General features: G+C 47.6%; 1 pseudogene; it reads right to left on the bottom strand.

Annotated features, from left to right (window-relative positions):
* Positions 1 to 11,215: 11,215 nt before the first annotated feature.
* LOC119310683 lies at positions 11,216 to 19,813 on the bottom strand (annotated as a pseudogene).
* Positions 19,814 to 25,067: the final 5,254 nt, after the last annotated feature.

A 25,067-nucleotide genomic window follows, 5' to 3' on the forward strand; every position in this document is an offset into this window, starting at 1 on the left:
AACTTCGCGTTGTAAGACTCCTTTCTAAAGCCATGGCATGGCACACGTCATTCACGCTGAGCGAGTGCCTGTCAAAGAGTGCAACGAACCTGTCGAAATTGCATCTTGATTTTCTCCACCAAATGGTAAAGCTAATTTGTACGCACATCTTAAATATCTTCTGCATCTACATGCTATATGTTCTTCTCTACCAATTTCAGATGTGTATTTATGTTCTTGCTGCAGATTTGGATTCAGCCAGAACATCCGAAGCAGCTCACTGCTATATTCAGAAACCTCACCTCTGTGTTTCTTTTGGGTATCTTCAATGAGTGTGATCTGAGCTGGACACTATTTTTCCTTGAAGCTGCACCTGCCCTTCATAATATTGCAGTAAGTATTAATTAGCCTTCTTTTTAATTTAGCCCACATCTTAGCATGTTTACATTTTTACAATGTACTCCCTCCGTCCCATAATGTTTTAACACTACTGTAGTATCAAAAAACATCTTACATTATGAGACGGAGGGAGTAATGTTTTGCTGATATTCAGCATTAAAAACATAGGAACAAGTTAATCTAATTTCCAACCACTCACCAACTTATCACATATACTCAAAGTAGTGCACAGAAGACGTATTGCAATTTTGCAGCGAGGCAATGTCCATGCAAGACCAAAAAAATTTCCATATCGTATCTCATGTTAGAGTTCTCCAAAAATCCATCCTATGTTTTTTTCGAGGAGGAAAGCAATGGTCTCTGCATCGAGTGATGCACTTTTTTTTTGGAACTGGGATGTTCCCCTTTCCATTATAATGAAATAACGGAAATACAACCAAATCCAGGAGTCTAAAAAGGGAAAGGGAAAAAGCGAGCTCAGAGCATCTTCGGAAACCCTATGCGGAATGCTCACAATAGAAACGTCTGCCATGGGGCGAAAACCCGGAGACACCTAAAAACTGCAACATCCAGGAGTGTCTCAGCCCCCAAAAACTACAGGACAAGTTTTAAAGGGCCTATGCAGAGGCAATAGTAAATTCTGGAGATAGAGAGCAAAAGTAAAAGCAGGCGCCAGGTAGCCTTCCGCTCCAGGATCGAGCTTTACTTCAGGATTAATATGTAGTAGTATGCAATGCAAGACAAGGAGGAATTGAGTAAAGTTAGTCTACCCCCTGAGGAGGCAGAATTACCTATCCAGGAATCACACCTTTTCAGGTATCTGACAGCCACAAACTCCCAGTCAATGTTTCTTAACGACGAGTAGCTCACCGGCACACCCAGGTCAGGGTGGACGTACCGAGCGGGCTTTTCGGCCCGCTCGGTCCTGGCCCGCTAGATAAATTGGAAGGTCCGGTTTGCCAAATCAGGCCTGAGAAAATGTCGGTCCGGTCCGGTCTTTAACCGAGCGGACCGAGAAACGCAGTCATCGCCGCGGCCACGGGCAGCCCCTGGGTGAACCGCCGTGTCCCCGAGCTTGCCCTCACCTTCCTTCCTCTTCTCCCTCACTTTATTGCATATTGTTTCGGTTTACAGGAATAACAAAGGGATCATGGGTAGTCCCAGCCACACGTGGCGCCCTTGGTCTAAAGAAGTAGAATCTTTGCTAAATTATGAGCATCTATATTTCCTTTTCGACCTTCAAAGATGAAGTCACATCGAACAAAAAGTCTCGCCCGGGCTTGTATCTCCTTGATGATATTGCTATATCTTCCTTCTGACCCCGACTTGATTTCTTCCACGGCAGTTTTACAGTCACATGCAATAACAATGTGATCTGCATATAGATCCTGAGCTAGAGCAAGAGCCTCGCGGCAAGCTAAAGCTTCCAACATTGATGGATCAATTATTTCATCAAATACCATTGCCGAAGATCCCAGGAAAAGTCCTTCATGATTCCTGCCGATGGTAGCTGCCGCCCCTCTTCTTCCGTTTCTTGAGACTCCCCCGTCAACTTGAATTTTAACAGTCCCCGCTTCAGGCGCCATCCATCCTTGGCCAACAACAGGTACCACACCTGCCTGTCGCTAGCAGGTGTAGGTAGACTCCCCTTAACCGGCACGCCGGCCATCGGGCAGGTTTTACGTGGACTCCGGCGGTAGATTCTCCGGAGGAAAAGGTGGAACTATAGCGCCGCCGCCCTAGGGGAAAAATACCGCTTCTATCCTTTTGTTCAGTCAAAACGATTAACTCCACGTCCGATTTGATCCGCTAATCACGGAAGGCCCACACACGAGAAATCGTGGGCTCATGCACACGATATATTACTTGCATGCAAAAGAAAAACTGCTAATCAACAACATGGCAAAGAACCGCGGTGCACACGCTCTTCCCACGACACGTCGTCCACCTCGTCGACCTCGACACTGGCACTCGTGCATGTCACCCACCTCACCACAGCACCCGCGCATGTCGTACACCTCGCCGCCGCACCCGTGCAAGTCGCCGCCGGTGGTCGTTGGCCGGTCCGCTCGGTCCGGCCCGAGCTTCGTCATCGCTGGTCCGGTCCCTGAAATCAGGACCGTCATGCTGCTCGGTCCGGTCTGGCCTGGACCGCCGGCGGCCGGTCCAAACGTCGGCTCGGACCGTGTCCACCCTGACTCCCAGGTATTTCATGGGAAAGTGACCGGTCCGACAACAAAAAAGATCAGCGTATTTATGAAGGATGAGATCATCTCCAGTTGATTTTCAATACTTCGCTTTTGAGGAAGTTGATTTTCAATCCGGACATAAGTTCAAACATGTATAGGAGGAGTTTAAGATTCACCGCTTTATCTATGTCATCCTCTATACATAACACCGTGTTGTCCGTGTATTGCAAAATTGCAACCCCATTTGGAATGAGACCCGAGGCCAAACCTGTAATCAGGTTATTTTTCTGAGCATTCAAAACCATCTTCATTAAGCACTCAGCGGCCAAGTTAAAGAGGAGTGGGGACATGGGGTTGCCCTGGCGCACCCCTTTGTCGCTTTGGAAGTATGGACCAATCGGGTTATTGATTTTCACACTAACAGTTATGAAGGATCTTCTCGATCCAACTGATCCAACTGCACAACTTCTCGTCAAAGCCCCCAAGTCTATGACATTCAAGTAGGAATTCCCAGTTGACTTTGTCATATGCTTTTTTCAAAATAAAGTTTGAGCACTATTCCAGTTTTCTTCTTGATGTGTGAATGATGCAGAATTTCATGTAGGGCGAAAATCCCATCCATGATATTACGCTTCTTAATAAATGCATTTTGATGGTGACTGATGAGCACATCAGTATATCACGCCACCTGATTGTCAAGAACCTTGGTAATCAGTTTGAAAGGACAGCGGAGAAGACAGATGGCGCTAAATTCCTGGATTTGTTTTGCTCCATTGAGCTTGGGGATAAGAGTAATGACACCGTAATTAAGCCTCTCCACATCCAGAGTTCCATCATGAAATGCTTTAAACAAATTCATGAGATCATGCTTAGCTATGTCCCAACAGAATCGGTAGAATTCTGCTGGGATGTTGTCAGGGCCCGGTGTTCGATTGCTATCCATAGCAAATAGGGCACTTTTGACCTCCTCTTCACTAAACGGCCTAGTCAAGAACAGATTATCCTCACGGGTTCGTTTCTCGTCCTCACTCCATGTGTCAGGGTCAAGGTGGAAAAGATTTCCAGTTGCAGGCCCAAACAAGTCCTTGTGATAGGCTGTAGCATGCTTAAGAAGATCATCAATCCCCTCAATCACCGTATCCCCACAAGTAAAAGAATGAATAGTGTTTTTCTTCTTTTTTCCATTGGCAATCCTATGGAAAAAAGAGGTGTCCTGGTCTCCTTTCAGCAGCCATGTCACATGGGACTGTTGGAGCCAAAACATGTTCATCAAGAAGAGATGCCCTGTAGTCAACAAGTCTGGATCTAATGAATCATGTTCTTGATGTTCTAAATCAGCCAACTCATTCTTAATATCTGCTTTTTCTCTTCTTCTTATATCCAAATTTATTAGAACCCCAGCCTTTAAAGAACTTTATAAAACGTTTGAGTTTGATGTTCAACACATCAATAGGATCAGATGAATTGACAGGTTTGTTCCAGATTTTCTCCACTGAAGGAAGGAACTCCTCGTTTTTCATCCAACTCATTTCAAAGCGAATCTCTCTAGGTTTAGGAGCTTGAGGAGGGCTACTATTAGTAGCTAAAAGGAAAGGGTTATGATCAGAGACATCTCTGACCAGTTTCCTCACAGTTACCAAAGGAAAAAGATCTTCCCATTCTTCACTCATTAGAGTTCTATCAAGCTTCTCTAAGGTGGGATGGGCTTGTTTATTAGACCAAGTGATGCACACAGCCCTCTTGATTAAAATTGTTTATTACATAGTATTTTGGTCAAAAGAAATACTAGGAATATAGTTGTAATTTCATAAGAACCCCGGAGCATACTCAATTATGTTACTTTACCTATGATTTATTTCTTGCAAATTCCTCCAAAACTTGATAAGGGCCTAAACTTACATTTTAAAATTGCAATTGTTGTCACGTTGTCCTTCATGGGTTGGTGGCAAGTTTTCATTAACATGTGTTATTTACTTTATATGTCCTTGCTTGAAGTTATCTCGACATTCTTGTATCATGACGCTCGAGAACAGTGCCGAGAAGACCAATGTGGTGTGGAAGCCATCCAAGGATTTGAAGCACCTGAACTTGAAGGTGCTGCTGATCTTTGGGTGTGAGGATGAAGATAAGGTGACAAACTATATAAGGCTTGTCATGGGACGGGCTGTGGGCTTGAACAGTATTGTGCTGCATGGTGAATACCCATGCGAGGATTGCAATGCCACTGACCTTGAAAGGTCCAAGCTGGGTAAAGCATCCAAGGTGGGTGAAGCTAGCAGGCGTCGGATTATGGAGCGACTCACACATGGATCATCCTCATCAGTGGAGATAATTATCTTTTGACGGATATGGTCAAGGAATGCTAGTAGTCTCATAACGCTCGCAGGCTTGGAGCAGCTAGAGCAATGACTGTGTGAGTCGCACCCAGTTGTGATTCTAATTTCTATTATTGATAGCCTGAGACTACTTGTTTGATGTGGACCTTGCAGTGTAGCTAAATTATGTGTGTACTGTAATCTGGCTGCATGCTTTATCTTCCAGTTTATACCGAGTAATTGCCAAATATTTGTGCATGTACTGACAAATTCTTGAGGCGTTCTCTTTTTGCCGAGAAAACTTTTCATGTACTGAGAAATCCGGGTGTCATTCAAATTCTTGAGGTGTTCTCTGTTTGGAATGTGACTGACTGAAAAGCGTTCAAATTAATTAAGTTATGCTATTCTATATCTGACTGGAAGCTTATCACATTACTCTGGATAATGGCTGGCAGTAGAACAGGATAGCATGCATTTGACAATAATCTACAGTTTGGTCTAACATATATTTGCATAAAAAGGATGTATGAAGAAACGAGTCGGTCTTATAGAATCACATATGAGAGTTTACGCTGTAGTATTTTTTCTCTCTCAGAGGGACTACGAAAAATTCCCCAGCAGGAACACAATCTTTATTCCATCGTTTTTGTTACTGTTAGAGTACCTAATGGGCCTAATGGGCCCATTAGTCTTAGGGTTAATTAAAGATAAGGGTCGCTTGCTTAGGGGTCAAGTAAGTCTTGTTTGGGAGTCAAGTAAACCTCTCTATATAAAAAGAGGAGATGTATCAATCTAATCAGGCAAGAATTAAGAAGGAAATCCCTTCCCTCTTGCCCGGCCGTGGGCAAAAAGGCCCTCGGCCGGCCCTCTCGCGCCCTCCTTCTAGCAACACCATAACAATTTGGTATCAGCTAGCTTCGGTTCGATCATGTCTTCACCGCCGCCAAGACCGTCTCTTCCGCTGCCGGTCACCTTGTCGCCTCCGGCGACCACCACGACCGTCGCCCCGCTCCTGCCCGCGTCGGGATCCTCTGTCGCGCCCGCCCCCGCCGTCCTAACCTGGGAGGAGGTGTCCGGGGTGCTGCGGGACCTAACCCAGGCGGTCCAGGAGATCCACCTGTTCTTGGCCGGGTCCTACGGGCCGCACCCGGTTGCGCCGCCCATCGCCACCCCCGCGCCATCGTGGCTGCCGTGGCTGCCGCCGCACCAGGCGGCCTTCACCATGCTCGCCAGGCCGCTGCAGCTGCCATCCATCGCCACCATCGCCCAGCCCTGGCTGCAGTGGCAGCCGCCGCTCCTGGCGGCCTCCGCCGCGCCCGGCGCTCCGACGCAGCAGCCGTTGCCGCTGCCCGGTGTGACAGCGCAGCAGCCGCTGCAGCTGCAGCAGCCACCACCAGTCAGCTCCGTCGCACAGTATGGGATGCCCTACCACGGGAGTGCGACGACCTCGTTCCCATTAGTGCCGCCGCCATCCCAGGGCGTCCACATCCAGCAGATCAAGTCCATGCCGTCGCCGTCACCGCTTTCGTCTTGGATCGCTACCCGCCACGTGTCGGCGGTGGTGAGGCTGCAGGCTGCTACGCGCGGCCTCCTAGCGCATCGGCGTGTGCGAGAGATGCGTGGTCTGCAGCTGCCACTCCTCCAAGTTGCCCTTCGCTGCGCAAAGGATCTCGATCTCGTCCGCTGCGTCGAGGATCTTGGGCATGCGGTTTCCCCACGGGCGGCTGGCATGTTGTTTTTCCCGCGGGCAGCGACCTCAAAGTCTGCGACATCGGCGGTTGGGGGGCGCACCCCTCCTTGTCATTCTCAATCGCAAGCCCTCCACTCTTCCCTATGCGGTGCGGACCAACAGCCGTCCGGCGGGGAGAAGGCAGGGTGTCACCGACAGGAGCGCACCGCGTAGCACCACTGCTTTCCGCCGCCGACCGCCGCGAGGGCGCCTCTGCTGGTCGCTCTTGCGACCACTTCCAGGTGGCCATACACATGCACTCCTTTGGTCCAGGTGGTGTCCATAGGATCCAGGTGGCTATACACGTGCACGTCCGACGTGCGGATGGTGTCCACTTTTTGTTAAAGGGTCCAAAATAAAGCGTCTCAGTCCATTTTAGGTTGAGAATAATAAAACAAGCCGAGATGTAAAAGGCTTGTTTTTAGGCGTTAGGTTTGTGTTGTGTCGAGTCATGGTTATAAGTTGGTTAGGCTGCAGCTCGAGGACAAGCTGCATGTCCAGGTGAGGTGTAGTGTTAGAGTACGTAATGGGCCTAATGGGCCCATTAGTCTTAGGGTTAATTAGAGATAAGGGTCGCTTGCTTAGGGGTCAAGCAAGTCTTGATGGGGAGTCAAGTAAACCTCTCTATATAAAGAAAGGAGATGTATCAATCTAATCAGACAAGAATTAAGAAGGAAATCCCTTCCCTCTTGCCCGGCCGTGGGCAAAAAGGCCCCCGGCCGGCCTTCTCGCGCCTTCCTTCTAGCAGCGCCATAACAGTTACATAGTCTACCAATGTTGGTGATAAAATTGAGAGGATAACCCAACCCAAAAAACAGTAGAGATGTTTTAGCCCTTTACATTAGCAGCCCTCAGAAAGTGTTCAAAGGTAGCATTCCCTGCGTACTGCTGCATTCATTGTCACCGATCGTCCTCGGTCATGCATAGTCGGATTCACAATCATTCTATTGTATCCCTACTGAAGAGCCACTTGCCGCAAGTATCCTGCATCAACAATGTGCATGATTCAATTGATTGTTACCAGCAATAGTGGCTGCCAATGAAAGGTGCAGTTCAGAAGCAGTTGCTCTTGCAGGGGGTTTGGCAGTTTCAGCCGCGCCTTCAGGTTTTAGGTGCACGCACTCATATGAATGTGCGCAGTTTGCAAGAAACGAAAATAATTGCAGATTTTTTACATATTTTATGAAGTTTTTCAGCTTTTCTTTGAACGTTCTCATGGTATTTGTTACCCACATTAATATCCATAGATTTCTGAAAAAACAGAGAATATTGGTCAGACTTTTCAAGAAGTTCATATAAATATTGCTTTGAGACATTCTACTCAGATGATCTGTGACAACATAATTATTTGTATTTGAGAAATCAATATTAACCTGCTTTGTGCAAATCGCGAATTGAAGTAAGTCTGAAGTTGTTCACAAGAAGTTATCAGTTCTAAACTCAATACGTTCTTCTTTCGAAGTTGTTCACGAGAAGTAACGCTTGATTGTGTGCGTGTAGTCCCTGATTCCCAGACCACCACACGGCTAGGCATGGTAATAGTCTTCCATGCAACCAAACACTTCCCTCCAGCGACGGCCTTCTTCCCTTCCCAGAAGTAACAATTTTTCCAGAATGAGGCGCCCTCCCCATGATAGAAAAGTGGATAGCCTGCCAGATAATATTTTGGGGCTGCTTGGATGGTAGCCTTTGCCTAAAAAGGGTTCGAACCCAGGACCTCTTGGCACAAGTGGGGAGGACTTCACCACTGCGCCAGGCCTGCCCTCTGGATGGTAGCCTTTGCCTGCCTTACCAAAATATTGGACGTTGACTGTGCCTTCGGCCCTCGTTTGGATGGACACCAAGTTATTGGCACGCCAGCCCGACGCAGCCCTTTTCCTCTGCTTCTACGCCAAATTGTGGGTGAAACACGGGCGGCCAAATCGCTCGCCGATATTTTGGCGTGCCCACGATTTGGCTCGGCGGACGTGGGCACGAACCAAACAGCCCCTTTATCCACCTTTTGGATCACAAGCATGAGAAGCCATGTGGTATAGACAAAGGGTACCCTAGGTAAGTGCATGTAAAGTCTGACACTAGGCATTCCAAATTAAAGGGCAGCAGGCTCGGTGATATCTTCTTGGTTCATATTTATAGAACCAAAGATGCTTTTGCTGAAATTGATGTGTAAGCCATTCAAGTACGAAAAAATGATGAGTATGTGCTTGATCACACCAGCCTGTTCATTTTCCCCTTTGAGCAGTAGTAACGTGTCATCAACATAATGCACTATCCACATAGCCGTTCGATCGGGTCCGCAACTAGGATCAAGTGGTAGGTCGAGAGAGGGCCACCCAGGCCTAGCCCTGACGGGGGAGGGGCGGCTGCCTCGGGCCCCCAAAACCCCCAAAACCAAGGGGCCCCAACAAGGGGTGCATGCTTGGACTGCTATAGTGGGCCTAGGCCAACTACCAAAGCCCTAAAAACATCTACAACCGGGCGCCCCATATCCACCGCAAATGCCCGGGTGGCCTGCGTAGTCACTGCACGGTCAAGGTTTTGCCACCCAACTAGACCCGGGCACACCCCGTCCATATGCCCGGGTTGAACGATACCCCCCATATTCAACCCATATGTGGGGCAAAAATGAGGACGACTGGACGCGCCCGCCACGTCGAATTAGCCGTAGGGACACGCACAGAAACCCATCGACTTGACAAGCACCTCCACCGATTTTCGGTGAGGGAGGTGAGGATGCATTCATGGCACCGTGGCGCTGCTCGGGCGTGCTGCCTAAGGGATCAAATCTGGCTATTTAAGCCGGACAGCGGCAGCCCAACCCTAGCCCGTTCCCATTTCTACCCTTTCCCGCCCCTCTGCGCCATCACCTTCAAAATTCCCGCCAGCCGGTAGCCATGGCCCGACAATGGATCATCACCTATGCCATGCTCACTTTGTAGCTGCGGTTGCAGCTGCTAGAGGAGATCCAGGCCAGGCGCGAAGCTCAAATCGCAACCTGCCTGCCTCCAGACTCGCCGGAGCTGGGGAGGAGGAGCAAGAGTTGCGGGAGTAGGAGGAAGAGGCGGGGCCCGAGGAGGGGGGAGAGGCCAAAGGATAGGATGATCTGGCGCCTCCGGCTACGGGTTTCGCCATGGCCGACGCGCTAGCAGAGTTAGAGCTCACCCAAGTCAAAGAGGCCGTTAAGTAGCAAGCTATCCTCGACTCCATCGAATTGGAGATGGAGGTGGAGGCCAACCGCTGCTTCCGCTGGGAGGTGGACATGGCACTGGAGGTGCTCTTTGCCGACGAGGAAGACGATGAGGAGGAACCGCCTTTGCGTCCGGCCATGAATGACCATGAGGCCGGTGTCTAGCTCTGTCACAAACTTCATCAACATCTCAGAAAAGGAGGACGAGTAGTAATTGATAGTGGTACGTACGTAGAACGTTCTGTTGCATGCTTTTGTATGAAAATACAAATCATGAAATGGGTAGTATGGTTGTGGGAGGTGAAATATGAGGTACGACCGATCACCGTCCGGGGACAAACCCGGCCGCCTCCACGGATGTTTGGCAACTCAATTAGCTATGTGTAGTTGTAGATGATGCACAACGCCAACGACGCATACGCTAATAATGTCGAGATCACTTGATTCTGGCGATTTGCAGTAAAGCAATCTCAGTTCATTCTTCCCCGCCTCACTGCAAGCACTGAGATCCTACGTGACCATGCCCCAACACAACAAGTTCATCGACTGTTCTGTTCAGCTCTTCCCCGCGTCCACGAAAATGCAGGGCAGCAGCAAAATAAGAAAGGGATGGACAGAGGCAACATTATCTCCTTTTCTGGATTTTATCAAGGAAGATCACAACTAGGCTTTGAATAGGTGGACATTTGACTGACTCATAGTTCTGAAGACAGTGTGAGGTATCGTTGATTTCTTTTCCTGGTACATATTTGCAAATTACACTTACCATACAATCATGATTGATAAACCATCAAATCTTGGCCGCTGTTTTATTTTTGAAAAAAATGATAGCCCCATTCTCCTTATGCTACTCCGACCGTGCGACCAGACCTATGCATGGTGTTTAATCTCTAGACTCCAAGATTTCCCATCACCGGTCCGCACACTACCCACGTCGAGAGGTTTAGGGGCTGAGTCACCAAGAGGAGAGTGCACATCGCTGGAAGTTATGTCTATATTTCATATGAACATTCTTTTTGATGCACTTCAAAGTGTTTACTATAGTAAGATTTCATGTATAAATATGTACATTGGTTATTATTGATGTTATGTCAAAGGGCCCTGGGTTATAGGTTCCCCCAGGCGGCCCGGCCCTGGAGTCACCCTGACGGACTCCACATCTTGACTGGAATTGCTCTCCCAACTTCACATTCATTAGGATGCGAGCATTTCAGGTTTCCAAAGTAAAATTCTGAAAATAGGTGCGTAGATCCAATACAGTAGGCATTTTAAAGCAGTGTTTAAATATATTACGCATATGTTTTTCTCGCCACCAATATCCAAAACTAACCAAAAATTACAACTGACTAGGCGCAATCATCGCTCTAGTAGCAGCCGTGAGCACTTATTTTAAGAGATTGTTATAATTCCTTGACAATCAACATATTGTTATCTTGACAGACAAAGAGAATTCATGTGTGAGTCGCTCCCTAATCCGATACCTGCTAGCTTTGTCAACAAGGGATCTTGTGGACTCAAGTTCAAGGTCCATGGCATTGCACTCATCACAAGGGTGTTTACCACGCAGCTCGATTCTCTTCAAGCCCACGGCTCGTTCCATGAACAGCCTTAGATAGTTTGTCACCTTGTCTTCGTCCTCGAACCCTGCCATCACCAGTAACTTCAAGTTCAAGTGCTTCCAGTCCTTGGATGGTTCCCACAACATGTTGGTCTTCTGGGAACTATACTCAGATGGTTTAACACATGGATGTTGATTTCGAAACAACTTCATGCATGCACACAGAAGATAAACACATGTTACAGAATAAGTAGAAACAATTGGAGTTACATATCATGTTATAAAAGAAATGAAACCAACAATACCAGTATTTAAGTTCAAGGTGAAGCTTACTGTAAAATTCAGTAGGGCAGGTGCAGCTTCAACGATGAACATGGTCCAGTTCAAATCACACTCTGGAAAGATACAGTAAAGATACACATCGGTCAGGTTTCTGAATATCGTAGTGAGGTGCTTTGAATGTTCTAGTTGGATCCAAATCTGCAGCAAAAGCAAGAACACAACATACAACTACAATTAGTAGGTACTACGAAGAAATATGATAGTATGTGCTACTCCCTCCGCCCCGTAGTGTAAGACGTTTTTTGACACTACTAGTGTCACAAAACGTCTTGCATTATGACGGAGGGAGTAGATGCGAACAGGAATCCATGTGGAGTGTAGAAATAAACTTACCATTTCGCAACCAAAATTGAGATATAATCTCGACAGATTCGTGGCACTCAAGCACTCGCTCAACGCAAATGGCGTCTGCCACACCCTAGCGCGTGAATGGAGGCTCGCTTCAAGAAGTTGGGGAACGTGGCCGAAGCGCAGCGGAGGCTCTCGCAGGGCCAAGACCAGCACAATATTTCCCTTAGCTGGGGGACGGAGATGAGCTCGATACATGTGCAAGCAAAGTCAATGAACTGAAGCTCCTGGAGCCCGGAGCACGGCGTGTCGATCTTGAGTGCGGAGTGAAGATCAACCAGTCTGCAAGATATCAGGATGAGGTGCTTGAGCTTATCACAAGCTTTAATGAGGCCTGCGACATCATCGTCTCCAAACGCTAGGTTCTCGAGGGTTAGCCTGGTGAGCCACCGGAAGGCGACGGGGCAGGCACGGGAGAAGGACATGAACCGCTGCGCCTGCCCCATCTCGGCGAGCAGCTGAGTGGTGTTGCTGTTGCTCGAGGCCGGCGGTAATATATAAAACTCGAGCCATTCGGTCTCGCCGCGGCTGACGACGTCCTCAACGCCGCTGCCGATGGAGCTCAGTTGGAGAGGGTCCGACATGTAGAAGTGTAGGACGAGGGTCTTGATAGCACGACTGCACGCGGGGCATGGAGGAGGACACACGGAGAGCAACCTCCGTGCCGCGCCCGTGAACGCGTCCATGATCTCGACCGGCGTGGCGCCATGGAACTGGTCGACCCTGAGCTCTAGATGCGAGAGCTGGTGTGGGAGGTGGCGCCAGCGCGTGGAGGCGGCGCCGACACGGAGCGCCTCACACAGGTGGAGGCGTTCGAGGATTCCGAGGAGGAGGTGGTCGGGAAGCGTGCTGATCATGTCCTCATCCTGGCCGATATCGATGTTGGACGGCGATGAGTCCGTGTTATGGTTGCGGTGGCAGAGAGGTGAGGCGGCGGCCCGATCGCAAGTTCGCAACTCCATCGATCGTCTCGTCCCGTCCTGGAGCCCTTCTCCTCTGCCTCTGGTAATATGTACTGCGGCGGAGAAGGATTTTTGTGGACTCTTAATAACAGGATCCTGCTCGACCTGTCAAGTAATTCAACAAACTTCCCTAAAAAAAAAAAAGTTCAACCAACCGGCGTGTTGGATTCCTGATTTTTTTTCATGGGAAAATCGTATACTACCAGGGTCGTACATAGTACATACCCAATCTGAAGACCCTCTACCATGTGCGCCAGCTGGCAAACCCAAATCTCAAAGCCGCAGCCGTTGTTCCAGTCGCTCGTGTCGTTTGTCGACGGTCCAGCTCGCGTCCCCGCTCTTTGACACCGGTGGCAACTCCCTTCCTCGTGGTGCTCCATCCATCCTCGTAGCTACTATCTCCGTCCTTGTTATTGAACCCTCCTTTGTATCTTGTGCCTAGATTCAACTAACAATCAACACAGAAAAAAAAGATTCAACTACGAAAATATTTAATGCATGTCACGAAAAAATATACCATTGTGGTGCCTGGAAATGGGCAATTACTGAAGCAGAATGATGCCTCATGGTGGTGCCATTCCAACCTTAAGAAATATATGTAGTAAACTCTGGGTTATGTGGATGAACTTTGTGCTTGTGGACTTTCTGTACCTGTGATTGTGCTTATGTCCTTGTGAACTTGTTTTTGTGACTTTGTGATATATGTTGAGAATGGTTTGAATATAATGTTTCAGTGTGTGGGATGCCATGAAATATGATTGCTATATATGTTTTATTGCATGGGCAAATTGCAAAACTAAAAACAAAACGCTGACATATGTTAGGGTTGAGAATGGTCTCTTGTGCTGATATTATATATTTTTTATGCTTTATAAACACACTAGTTATGATTGTGCTCTACCTACAGACGCATCTGGTGACAAAAGACTGGCAAAGATGGTGCTACGTTGTTGTTAAAGATTGCACGAATGTTTGATCTATGGAGTGGATACATCAATATAAGCTTTGGTGTTATCCTTGTTATAGGATTGTTAGTTGCTTCTGCGCTGAATTTGGGCTCTCTTGGGAGATCATATGCGGTTTTTCATCGTGTTGCAGCAGCAAATAAGGAAAATAGCACCTGCCATGTAGTGCTAGTTCGGTTCACAAGGCCAGCAGCATAGAGAAGCATCGTCATCTCTTGGGCCACAGTGTCAGCGACCTGGCGAAGGGGCAAGCAACAAAACTATAGCACAGGAAGGAGGATACAAGGCCCAGCCGGCCCAGGACAGAGAAGAGACTCAACCATAAGTTCTCTAGGCAGCAGTGGGTCTCGTCCATGTTCGAGCCCAAGAATAGTGTGTCGGGGGAGAGGTACTTAGCAGCAGCGGCAGTAGGTGAGGGGTCTCTAGAGGATCAGAAGCGAACCGGGTGGCGGCTGTGTGCGTGTGTTGCGTGTGTATCTGGCCAGTTCATTTTCCTCCTCTTGCCGTGTAACTCCATTGCTACAATCCTTCCTGGATTGAGAGTAATACTATAGTAGGTCCTATCACAAACAAACTAGTAGCTCTCTGTATATGAGTGATTCTGTTTAGAATATTTTGAAACTATAATACAGCTATAGTTCATTAGTAAAATGATACAACGAAAAAATATAATCGTGCTGGATTTTGGAATAACTGCAGACCATGGATCATTATCCTGTGTTCTTAACTGCGCAGCAGTGGCCACAATGAGACGATATATGTCATGCACATATCAGGACTTACACAGCCACAAGTCCAGAACCAAAGTACCTCCGCCCCATAATGTAAGAAACGTCTTACATTATGGGACAGGGAATACATTTTAGTGCAGAAACTGTCCAGGTGAAATACCACAACACAAGACGGTCGGAACAAAACCATCTGACCCAGAACAACCTTGTGGTTGGTTAGCTAGTTGAGAAACTCAACTGACATGTAGGAAGAGAAAATATACCAAAGAAACATTTACAGGCAAAAAGAGATCATGACAACCGACTAACACATACCTTGTGATTTATTTCTGTCATGACTGTCATCACGCGCGTTGTGCCCGCCCCTGCTATTGGAGTTACCAGTGGTGAGCTATGTTTTGTGCCCGCCACTGCTATTTTTGTACATACTTGTTGTGGGACCAAATGATAGTAATGAAGGGCACGTATTGTCGCTCGCCACTACTAACTCAAGTACCAGCGACGGCCACAAAACATAGCTCGCCACTGGTAACATTTATCCCACAGAAAATCTAGACAGCTACTACCGGTGGCACGGGTGCAAACTCGCGCCCACCACTGCTAAGCTAATACCTATGGCGGGCATGTTTTTTCGCCCGCCATTGGTAAATTTTCAAATTAGGAGTGGCGGGCGGGTGCTAAACTGTGCCCGCCACTAATTGGGGTTCACCTATAAGCCCTTTCCGAGTAGTGCGAGCAGCATCTATGCCCGGCCCTTGAGTAAGTTTAGCATATAGCGATTTGACGGAGAACTTGCCCGAAGCGGCGAGGTGCCACGACACCTTGTCTGGCTCGTCTGTTAGCGTGACCCCATCTACTCTATGCACAACGTGAGCCACGTCCCAACTCCACATGGGAGAGCTCCCAACGGAATGCAACCTGCGCAGGGGGTTGGGGTGGGTAGAGGGGCTAAACATCGATCCAAGAATCGAACCAGAAACTAGTGGATCGGCCATTACACACTTGGAATTTGGCCCCCAAGGCAAATGCAGGTTTTACCGCTGGATCCCATTCCAGAACGGAGATCCCCGGACACTAGACTGGAAAAAGGTTCCATTGCGGAAGTATTTTGCCTTTAGAAGCTCCGCCTAAAGCCCTGACTTGTTTTAGGAAAGCTTCTAGATCCACTTGGTAAGCAGCGCAACATTCATGATTTTGGAGTTAATCACACCCAAGCTCCCTTTACTCTTAGGACGGCATACTGTCGCCAACTCAACCAGGAGGTACTGCATAAAGGGTGTCTCGAAACGGTCAGAACGAAATCATCCGAGCCGGCACCATACCTTGTGCCAGTACACTCCACTAGTGGCTGGTCAGCGAGTTGAGAAACTGAACTGACATGTATGTAAGAATAGGAGGAGCCAACATTCCGGAGAAACCATTTGTCCAGGTCTTAAAAAACCATTTTCAAACTCCCCAACCAGCAGACATGTGCTTACGAATAGGAAGAGAAAAAAAAATTCCAAATAATATTTTACGGTTAAAAAAGATTTCATGACAATCGACAACACACACGCACTGCGATTTCTTTCTGTCTTCTCTTTTTCTTTTTGAGGGGGCAATTTCTTTCCATCATGACTCATGACCAACATAAAGTGGGATACAAAGGATCATAAAACATTCAGTACATCTTAATAAGAGATCATTTAAGTAAAGTAGATCTATATCCGACAGAGCCATTGTACCAGATGCTATTCTTGCAGGCAGCTTCCTCGGAATTCTCATACTCAACGAGAGCTTATCCCGATAAGATGTGGTTAAGAATGTAAATAAATTTTATCTCTTTGATTGAAACTATTGATGGTGAACTTTTTTTGCAGCAGCTTTCCAGGCCAAAATAATAAAACATGTTCACAGATTAACCTGCCTATGCTGAATGCTTTTGAAGAAATTCATACAGAATCCTTTCTCAGTGTTCTTGGTGCTTGCTCGACCAAGTAAATAAATAGAACCATATGCAACAGTAAAGAAAAGAAGCTATTGTCCATGTAAAGATCAAGTGATTTTAGTCTTAGTCTATCTAGTTTCAAGTTGTTTCATCGATCCAATCCAGAGTTTGGGTTTTTATCGGCGGCATGCTCAGTAAAAAGTTTTTTCTATCTGAGACCAACTGAATAAGCATGGATGGACGCACAAAGATGAGTGAGAACTGGTCCAAATTGTATTAGTTCAGATTCAGATTAATCTTGAGGTGGCATGTGTTGCTTCTCAAGCCAGCTGGACTCAAAAGTTGGGGCTTTCAAACACTTTAAGGTTTCGTGGTTCCTCAAGACAGACTAACTTCAGAGTACTCTAAAGTCTAAACTGAGTAAAATAGAAGTACGCAGAATAGTTATCTGCTTAATATGAGTATTTTAAGCCTGCTTAATACTACGAAATTTGACATATATATAACAAGCAAAACACTGTCAATGTTGGAATTAATCACGTCTTGCATGTACGTAGCCGGGTAGGACTAGTTTTAGTGGCCGAGTCGGTTTGTTGCTGGTACTAGCCTAGCTGCTATATATACAAGTAAACCCCCGTGTAAACTTTGTACCGTGAGAACCAAAAGAAATAAAGAAACGCACGATACGTGCGTTTGGCAATCCCAATCGATTCTTGTGTGTTGTGCTATCTAAGTGAGCTAGCTAGATTAAGTTGAGATCCGGCTAGAAGTGCTCGTATGTACTAGTACTACGTACTCACTCCAGATAGATCGATTTCTGGGAGATTAGCTTTGTACTGCGGTACATCTCGGCGTAAAGTAATTCGTTGAGATCTTCAGTGAGCTTTGTTGCTTCGTCGTCGGTCGTCTCCAGTCACCGGAAAGTACTCGGCGGCGGGACTGGGCCAACAGTCAATGCCACAAAACTCGCAAAACAATCAAACTACACCTACAGATTTGGTACCACTATGGTAGGAACTTGGAGGTAAAAAATCTAGTTATATGCCAGCTTGGCCATGCTCTGCCAAGAGTTATTGCCGCAGTATGAACCTCTCGAACAGTAATACTAGAGCACCCAGCCAGCATATAAACATCTAAATTTATATACTGACCATTTATGGCGGTTCTAGTAACAACATCAAAATCAAGGAGAGATAGGTCAGACTACACAAATAGGTTCCATATATTCTTAGAAAAGAACAAATGATAAAATGTATAGCTGGGGCTGACCCAAATTCGTAGAGTTGCAGAAAACATATGCAATTCAGAACTGCAGTGACAACAAAATTTGGCATGTAGGCACTAATTAAATACACATTACGACTAGCTCTAGACATGCCCTCATCATCTGCTCATGAGTTTTATACCTCTTGTGCGAGATGAATTTAGACATGTTCGATCAAATTAAGCTTGCGAGGGAAAATTGTATAATGTAGAGTTTTTTAAGATGGGCACAGAACTGTGGCCGCAAGAAATTAGATGTTCAGTGCAAGAACAATCCATTCACCCACAACGCATGGGGAATTGTAGCTAACTGACAAAAGCTACCAACAGTATGAGAAAACAAGCACCATTGCAGCAAACCAGCTGCCAGATACTGCATATTCATCAGAAGACCCTGTCGCCTCCAACTGGTCATCTTTCCTCTTGATGACTGTGGCCTCCTGCCCTTAGTCATATTCAACCCTACGTCGTCAATGAGCTGCATCACAAGGGATCACCCTTTCTGCAAACATAGATTTGTCGGCGTGATTCCAAAAGGAGAAGACACGATACTATACTGCCAATAAGGTATAACATTCGATTGTAGTACATGATATCAGTGAAAGTTTGCTCTAGCAGATATATTATCACAAAATGAAACATCAAATATAACTTTCAGTCTAATTAACCATTCAATTATTTTGTTTGTTTGGCTAACTAATACGTACTATATTATTACTTAAGAGTAAATAACAAAAGAAAGGACATATAGATATACCTTGTGGATTGTGGAAACTCATGTACGGAATCAATCTAAGGAAATTTTTTCTCTTCCATAGCTTCTTCCACTGTAGCGACTTAAGATTAATCTCGTAGATGCCAAGGTCTGTGGTGATGAAAATGATATCCCTGCCCTCCACAGATCCAATCAGTCTAAGAACTTTATCAGGATTTTTGATGGGGAGAAGGTTGTTGAGATCGATGACTCTAGGCCGAGTCCATGACGCAACACCCTCGGAGCCCATCTGGCTTGACCACAGATAGAAAGTTACGCTATCCACTTGTGCAAAACCCAAACTGCCATCCTCCATAGCCATGAGGATAGTAGAATCGTCACTGGGAGGCCACGGCAGTGGCCCTGGCGCATCAATCCGCGATAAGCAATTAGAGTCCACGTCGTATTTGAGAATTCCTACTTTGCGTTCATCTTCACCAAGAATATGTATAAAGTAAAGTGCGTCTTGGATGAGGACAGGAGGCACTGGCCAGATGAATGCATCCATGCCAAGATCAAAACTAGGGCACTGCTCGCTCCACTCACCAGTCTCCGGCGAGGACACCCGCACGTGTATAATACAATTATCGTCACCATCCGTGCTCATGCCGAAGAAGACAACCCGGAAGGGGCCTTGATGGCATCCGCGGTGGTCACATCCTGCCACGGCACAGAGCACGGCGGCTCCACCGGGCTCGGCGTTCATGGGCATATTGCATCCTTTGGGCGCTTCCAGCTTGGTCCGGCTGCCTGTCATGGGGTCCCAAACGATGAGCGGCATGGGTTTATCATAGTCCCCGAGGAGAACGCGACCGTGGTGGCAGTCCAACACAGCCAACTCGGAGTCCCCCCAGTCCGGCCAGGGATCGTCTGGAACACGCGCGCCGAATTTTGTGGTGGGGAAGAACTGTGGGACGAGGAGGTCCTCCGACCGTTGGCGGGAGAATTGTGGCCAGGAATAAAGGAAACCCAACATGGGGGGAGCTCCATGGAAGTCGCGGTAGCAACGGCGGAAGCTAGGTCCGGTGAGGAGGCCCAGCAGGAGCTTGCAGGCGAGGGAGGCGCGCACGAGGTGCTCGGGCTCGTCCGGCAGGAGGCGGAAGAAGACCTCCTCGATGAGCTCGTCCGGCAGCGATAGTACCGCCGCCGGCGGCGGCGGCGGCATGGTGGATCGGTGGAGTTGAGGGTTCGGTGAGGGGAATGGGAAGTGGGAGTCTGGGACGGAGGAGATAGCAGTAGCACTAGGGTTGAAATTGGCAACCCGAGGTAATCAAGGAGGGCGGCAATCACGCGAGGCTGCCGTTTCTGCTGCGCGTGGCCAGCCACGTGATTGCAATGGGCAAGGCCGGTGAGGTTGGAGAGAAAAAAGAAGAGAGAAGGAGTTGGGTTATGGGCCTGCCTGCGGAGAGAGATGTTGGCCTTGAAAATTTGGCCAAGCCCGGTTGGAATTGCTTTTGGAATTAAAAGCAAGAGCAAATGGTCCTTGAGAAACTGAAACCGACATATGTTCAAAATATTTTGTTTCTCTCCAACCTATTTTATAGAGCAAAACATATGTCGGTTTTTGTTCATAGTACCCTAAACTTAGTAAAATAGGAGTATCCTAAGTAGTTATTTACTTATTCTGAAGTTTGACATATATGATAGTGATAGATATAAGAAGCTGTTCCACGCGAAGATGAAGTCACGCAGGAGAAAGAATTTCGTCCACTCGCTCAAGGTGGGCGACAGGGAAGTATTTGAACATGCAGAAAAGGAGAAGATCATTCATAAACATTTCATAGCAGCTCTGGGGCGGTGCCAGCAAAGGCAAAGGACGCTCAATTGGGACTAGATCAACTGAAGTTTGGGCGGCAATCATCGCTTCCCCAATGGAAAAAGTGCCGGGCCCTGACGGTTTCACAGGACGGTTCTATAGATCATGTTGGTCAATCATTCAAGATGACATCATGGCAGTCTTCCAAAAGTTCTATCAACTGGCCGGGCAAAATTTCATTGAGATCAACACCGCGCTAATTGCGCTCTTGCCAAAGAAGGATGGGGCCACTGAGATCAGTCACTTCAGGCCCATTAGTCTGATCCACTCAGTTGCCAAGCTGATCTCCAAAGTGCTATCGATCAGGCTAGCTTCGGCGCTGGGGGACTAACTTCACCGGCGCGGACCGCATTTCACCAGGGGAAATGCACCCACGACAGTTATCAATACGTGCAAAGCTGTGTGAGAATGCTGCACAGAGAGAAGAAGCGGGCGCTACTCTTCAAACAAGACATTGTGAAGGCTTTTGATTCGATATCTTGGGAGTACATGTTTGAGCTAATGCAGTGGATGGGCTTCCCCACGATGGAGGGACTGGATTGCAATGTTGCTCTCCTCCACTTCCTCCTCCTGCCTGTTGAATGGGGTGCAGGGTCCAAGCTTACTTCACAGCCGCGGGTTTCGGCAACACGACCCTCTCTCCCCTTTGTTGTTTATCATGGCCATCAACCCGATTTGCCGAGTGCTGGAGGCTGCCACCGGCCGTTGGATAATTGCTCCCCTGCCTGGCCATGGCATGAGCATGAGAATCAGTTTATATGCCCACGGTGCAGTGATTTTTGCCAATCCAGCTGAGGAGGTCGATACGCCTCAGATCATTTGGTGAGGCCATGGGGTTCAAACTAAATCAGAAGAAATCATCGGTGCTCCCGGTAAACTGTGCGGGCTTGTTATTGTCGGATGTGCTATAGGATTTCTGAGGTCAGATTGTTGAGTTCGCGGCAACATACTTGGGATTACTGATCATGTTGAGGAAACTACACATGGTGCACCTCTAGTTCATCATTGACTGAGTAAGATCGCGGCTCACCGGACGGAAGAGCAAGCTAATGACCATGGCTGGCCATAGAGTTCTCGTGCGGGTTGTCCTCACTGGTTTGTCCACTTTTGCTCGTACGGTACTCAAGGTGCGAAAGAAGATTTTAAAAGAACTGGACAAGGCACGTAGGAGGTTACTCTAGGCGCGGGACGATGAACTGTCAAGAGGCAAATGCAAGATCGTCTGGAGCAGAGTGTGCTCGCCGATCACCAATGGAGGGCTCGTCATCTTGGATTTACAGCGCTTTAGCATAGCGCTTAGGCACAGCGCTTCGGAGGTTACTCTGTGGCTCGTTTGGCAGCAACCGAGGAGACAGTGGATGGAATTTACCACACCATGTGACCAGCGGGATCAGGAGCTATTTGCAAAGGCCACGACAATAGAAATCGGCAACGAGAGATCCACAAGTTTCTGGTGAAGCACGTGGCTGGGATAGGCACCCCTATGCAGTGCATTCCCTACCCTCTTTCTGCATTCTAGGAGGAAGAACAGAATAGTGGCAGCTGCTTTCACAAATGATCAGTGGGTGCGCGATGATTTCTCAGACAGTGATGGGCAGTTTTGGCGCCATCTAGTTAGGGTTCGTGATGATTTTAAATCTCGTGTCAAATTTGTTGTGGGTGATAGGCAGTTTGTTCGCTTTTGGCGGGATTGGTGGGTTCGAGAGGAGCCTCTCTCATTCTCTTTCCGAACGCAGTACTCATCCTGTTCGGATCCTGAAATATCCATCACGGAGCTCTCACGTAGGAACTGGGACCTTAGCCTCCACACAATGTTGTCCCATACAGAGTTGGAAGATTGGCAACACCTTACTACCACTAGTTATGCCCATTCGAGTTGGTGCGATGCCCACTCGTGGAAGATTGAAAAACCTTTTTCATCCGAGTTAGTATGCAAAAGTTATGCCCATTTTTACAAATTCTCGAGAGATTTTGCAAATAAAGTTGAAATTCATATTTGTAAATTTTCCCAACAACTAGACCACATATCACATGAGAAACTTATTTTATTTTATTTTTTTGACATATTCATCATTTTCTTTTTATTTTTTTTAAAACTGAAAAGGCGATCCACTGGCGGCGTGGGGGTAGAGTTTGAAAATGGGACCTTTAGTACCGGTTCATGCCATGAACCGGTACTAATGCCTCAAACCCCATTAGTACCGGTTGGTGGCTCAGACCGGGACTAAAAGGTCTAACCTTTATTACCGGTTGGTGCCACGAACCGGTACTAATGGTCATCGAACCCTTTAGTCCTGGTTCGTGGCACTAACCGGGACTAAAAGGTCCAGACAAACCGGGACAAATGGCCCACGTGGCCCCTGGGCTCACGAACCGGGACTAATGCCCCTATTAGTCCCGGTTCTGGACTGAACCGGAACTAATGGGCTAACCCGGCCTGGACCAAAGCCCTCTTTTCTACTAGTGTACTTCCTTCCATGTGCTCTCTCAGATAGTGAAATCGATGACTTAGTTCTGGACGGTTTTTGGTTAAGTCCATTTATATTAAACTTATTCTTGGCTCGATTATGAATAATGTTAGAAGGGGACCTGCGAAGGCGCGCGTAACCGACGGGCCAGGTCGGTCGCGCGGCGTAGATAACGCGAATCAAGGCGGCGAGAGGGTGATCAAGCCGATCGCGCGGGAGGTCGGGGACGCCGCTCAGTGGAGACGGGTGGCGGCGGAGTCCGAGATGAAGCCGACGATGATGGACGGCGTGGGACGACGAGCAAACAAACGCGTAAGCACCGACTGTTGGAAATATGCCCTAGAGGCAATAATAAAATGATTATTATTATATTTCCTTGTTCATGATAATTGTCTATTATTCATGCTATAATTGTGTTATCCGGAAATCATAATACATGTGTGAATACATAGACCACAACATGTCCCTAGTGAGCCTCTAGTTGACTAGCTCGTTGATCAACAGATAGTAACGGTTTCCTGACTATGGCCATTGGATGTCGTTGATAACGGGATCACATCATTAGAATAATGATGTGATGGACAAGACCCAATCCTAAGCATAGCACAAGATCGTGTAGTTCATTTGCTAGAGCTTTTCCAATGTCAAGTATCATTTCCTTAGACCATGAGATCGTGTAACTCCCGGATACCGTAGGAGTGCTTTGGGTGTACCAAACGTCACAACGTAACTGGGTGACTATAAAGGTATGCTACAGGTATCTCCGAAAGTGTCTGTTGGGTTGACACGGATCGTGACTAGGATTTGTCACTCCGTATGACGGAGAGGTATCTCTGGGCCCACTCGGTAATGCATCATCATAATGAGCTCAATGTGATCAAGTGGTTGGTCACGGGTTCATGCATTACGATACAAGTAAAGTGACTTGCCGGTAACGAGATTGAACGAGGTATTGGGATACCGACGATGGATACCGACGATTGAATCTCGGGCAAGTAACGTACCGATTGACAAAGGGAATTGTATACGCGATTACTTGAATCCTCGACATCGTGGTTCGTCCGATGAGATCATCGTGGAACATGTGGGAGCCAACATGGGTATCCAGATCCCGCTGTTGGTTATTGGCCGAAGAGCTGTCTCGGTCATGTCTACGTGATTCCCGAACCCGTAGGGTCTACACACTTAAGGTTAGGTGACGCTAGGGTTGTAGAGATATTAGTATGCGGTAACCCGAAAGTTGTTCGGAGTCCCGGATGAGATCCTGGACGTCACGAGGAGGTCCGGAATGGTCCAGAGGTGAAGAATTATATATAGGAAGTCCAGTTTCGGCCACCGGGAAAGTTTCCGGGTTCACCGGTATTGTACCGGGACCACCGGAAGGGTCCCGGGGGTCCACCGGGTGGGGCCACCTATCCCGGAGGGCCCCGTGGGATGAAGAGTGAAGGGAACCAGCCCCTGGTGGGCTGGTGCGCCCCCCTTGGGCCTCCCCTGCGCCTAGCACTACTAGGGAAAAGGCTAGCAGCAGCGCGAGTTTTAGGTGAATCAGTAGCGCGGGGAGGGGCGCTACTAATAAGGCGCTACAGCTAACACATAGCAGTAGCGCGTGGTCACCGGCGCTACTGGTACACAAGTGTAGCAGCAGCGCGGTTGATAGAAGCTCGCTACTGCTAGTAGCTCTAGCGTGCTTTGCAACAGCGCGCTACTGCTATCGCGGCGCTGATGCTAACTTTTGTACACTCGCTACTGCTAATTTAACAGGTTTTTTGTTTTTTTGGGCATATTTGTTTTGTATTTGAACAGACTTTATAGAAGAATCTTTAGCACATAGAAATGTTATCATGATACACATACAAATGCCTGCGAGACCACAAATGTAATCATAGCATATACATACAAATAGTCTCATCATAATCATCATCCAACACAAAGTGGTCTCTCGTCATCATCTCGAAAATAGCGATACAAGTCCTCGATTACTTGCAAATACATCGTCATCCATCTAAACAATGGTATACGCGAGAAGAGCTATCACTTTGAGTACATGAGTTCGTATCCCTCTCTCGCATTAGCGTGAACCTAAACTAACTACTGTCTGTCGCTCGGAAATCGGAAATCGGTAACACCCGGGCCTG

Source organism: Triticum dicoccoides, chromosome 5B (genome assembly GCF_002162155.2).
Source record: "Triticum dicoccoides isolate Atlit2015 ecotype Zavitan chromosome 5B, WEW_v2.0, whole genome shotgun sequence".
NCBI classification, from domain to species: Eukaryota; Viridiplantae; Streptophyta; class Magnoliopsida; order Poales; family Poaceae; genus Triticum; species Triticum dicoccoides.